At 35.1% G+C, this 3,392-nt stretch overlaps 1 protein-coding gene across 2 annotated transcripts in view; it reads left to right on the forward strand.

Annotated features, from left to right (window-relative positions):
- Positions 1-586, forward strand: part of LOC121367444 — a 5,344-nt gene extending 4,758 nt beyond the window's left edge. For both annotated transcript variants that reach the window (XM_041491624.1, XM_041491631.1), the window contains exon 3: positions 1-586. This exon is cut by the window's left edge and continues 352 nt beyond it. The gene's annotated coding sequence lies outside the window, so the exon portion shown is untranslated.
- Positions 587-3,392: the final 2,806 nt, after the last annotated feature.

Genomic DNA, 3,392 nt, shown 5'->3' on the forward strand with positions numbered 1-3,392 from the left:
TTAATTTGGATAAATAGTTTACCACACTGCTTACCTTATACTATAAAATCTGCACATAGCACAGATTCCTGTAAATGTAAATATCCCAACCTCAGTGACATAGTGAGATCATCTGCCTGAAGCGATACCACACGATACGGGTGTCTCGTACGATAATAGTGCCGATAGTAACCAGGCAACATTACGATTTCACTGGTTGCTATGCAATCAGCTATTCTCGTGCTAGGCATTCGTATTGTCTGGCGTCGCCTTTAGGAATGCGTGAATGAATGAATGTTTAACGACACCCTAGCACGATAAATACATCGGCTATTTGGTGTTCATTTTTAAGATGCGTTGCCTCTTTTGTGGCAATTAATAAGCTGACTGCAATTCATTTTATTTCAGACATATTAAAAGAAGACCTATTTTGAAATTATTTATAAGAGCTATGTTTTTCATGTTTGTTATTGCCATGTACTACTCTAGTATATGCTGATGTATCATAATTATGTATCGACATTTTATAAGACCGTGATAACCATTATTTTGATCAGTTGTTGGTATATGGTCTGTTATCATGTACATAATAAATATGTTAATACAGCATTGCAATGAGCGGTTTTGTTTTAATATGAAATAGTTGCACGTGACTATTTTCTTTATTAAACTAATAAATAGCATTGAATAAGTTTGTTTCCTTTAATTCGTTTAAAATTATTCAGTTTGAATCACCTATGGGTTTTTTGGTCTAATAACAAAATTATCACTTTCTTGTAACATTTTTGACCCATTTTGGCTGTGTATTTACCGAATTAATTTTATTATAAAAACAATAATATGTGCGTTTCGTTTGTTAGCTGTTATATAATGGACGCATGCGGTAAGCTATTTCACTGAGGCCGGTGGTTCGTAACTATACGAATCGCTCACGCCCAGTGTAAATCTCTCATTAGAAATGTTGTATTTTAACTTTAGCATCCGCACAGCCCACACTCCCCGCATCCAATATGAACGAGCTGCTAAAGGCTCGTTTACACTGTATGTAGCGCGTCATTGCGATTCGACTCTTCCATTTTGGGGGTTTGTCGTATGTACGCCAGCTGCGTTCCGGTCGAAATTAATAAACTTACCGCAATGTATTTTTGCTGTGTTCTGGGCACATTTATAAGAATTGTGTATTTGTCATTTGTTTGCTAATCTATCTAGGAGTGTATTTGTAATTTCTTCCATTATTAACACACTAATTAAAGCTTCTTCTTTTTTCAATATTATTGTATAAATTATTTGCTAGATTACAGATTACAGTACTGTAGAAATATACATTTGAAAGAGAAAATAATGAAAGGAAACCGAATTCCGCATAGTTTTGTCACTTTAAATAGATGTTTCTTATCACAAATAATAAAAATATGTAAACTCAGAATGATAAGCCTAGAAATATAGGTAGCTGTCATTTATTCATTTCATCTTATTTTCGTGTTTATATCAAATTAAGGTTGAAGCACGTTATCCAAATAATCAACAGTCCCTGGACAGTCCAGAAAACTGAAGTGTGAGCCCAGGACAGCGTGCTCGTACCTTAATTGGATATAAGCACGATAAATCAGTTGAAATCAAATCAAACTTTATTTGTCTCCTTACGCGTGTGCGTATCTCTGCATTTGTATACAGATATCGATTACGGAGAAATGGACTTTGCGCCTTAGAATCTAATTTAGGAAGCCTGTTTTTCTTAAAGGGACAGATCCTAGTTTTTAAACACTAAAGCCTGTTTTTTTTAAAGGGATAGATCCTAGTTTTATGATCAGTGAAATCAAACATTACTTATATTTTATTGCTTAGATTATCAATTTCCATACAATCGAAGTGTTTCTGGTCATCCTGGTGTTTCTAATACCGCAAAATACATTTTTCATATTTTTAAAAACGCACGTGCGTCTAAGAAGTAACTTTATGTAGTCGTGTTTTAGTCTATTTTTAAGGGTATTTCTACGTTACAGACTCTTGTTTCACTCTGTGTCCATTTTTACGGATTGAAACTAGAGTCTAGGTGAAAAATATGCCTTAAAAACAAGGGTCTGTCCCTTTAAACGCAGGTGTTTAACCATTGAAAATGTAGCTACACGCGTGTACGACATAAACAGGCTTTGTAAATTCGGCCCAGGGTCAACAGAGTACACAAACTGAAAAAAAAGGTTTGTCCAAAACAACAGTGCAACACGGTAACAAACAGTGTAAACAAAGAAACGCCAGCCAGATAGATAGATAGATAGATAGATAGTTTAACGTGTCCATATACCACTAGGGTTTCGAACACGCCCATCCCGAGTCCGACCTCCGATCAGATCGGAGGCCAGCCAGAGACGAAGAGAAGGAAAACTCAGTGAGGCGTGACAGTAGAGGTAACTACTGGTATACAGTGACAGCGAGAACAATAGATCATCTACAAACAGCGAAGACAGCACAGACACAGACGCGTCAACAGCAAGTCCAGTGACACCAGCAAAGAAAGAAGCGAAGATAGTGACACGCACGGTGCGTGATTCTGTGTGCCCTAAGGAGCCCAAATCCAAGATACTGAGAACACAAAGACAGGAATCAGACGACAGCGACAGTGACAGCTACAGCAGCAGTGAGAGTGACAGTGATAAGAGTGACTACTATTATCCTGTTCAATTATTTAGACCCAAAGTTTTTTGCAAATGTTACGTTTATTTCCTATTCGATATTTGTTTTCTTTGCATTTACATGAAAACAAACCCAAACCCCGACAGGTTTTATATACAAATCATCATATAAAATTGACTTAATTCCACTTTTTAAAAATCTCTGTGTCTTTTGAATGCACGTTATTTCTCCTATAAATAACTAAGGTCATTTGCATATCAAAACATTGGGATCTGAGGCTACGTGAAGGCCATTATAGCTTGTTTCACTAAATCAAGGTTATTATTGTTTTGCAGTGTGTAACAGCATTGTCTAATCTTTCCGTTAAACATAGATGTAAACAAACAGAACATGTAACCCTTTCTTGTAGGTGCATTATATTTAATAAATTTAGCTAATGTATTATGTATTTTTATTTTATTATATCAATTATATATTAGCATACCATACCTAACCTAACACAACTGAGGTGTAGCACAGTAATAAACACAAATCACCTCACACACCGCAGGAATGTGCTTTCCAAATTTATAAATAAATTTAATGCAGGGCCGGACCCAGAAGACCAGGGGGGGGGGGGGATAAAATGTCAAAGGCCACCAACATCAAATAATAATAATTTTTTTTATTTAATTTGCCTCTAAATTGGGAACTCATACACACATATATATATATATATATATATATATATATATATATATATATATATATATATATATATATATATATATATATATATAGTA

Source organism: Gigantopelta aegis, chromosome 1, assembly GCF_016097555.1.
Source record: "Gigantopelta aegis isolate Gae_Host chromosome 1, Gae_host_genome, whole genome shotgun sequence".
Lineage (NCBI taxonomy): Eukaryota > Metazoa > Mollusca > Gastropoda > Neomphalida > Peltospiridae > Gigantopelta > Gigantopelta aegis.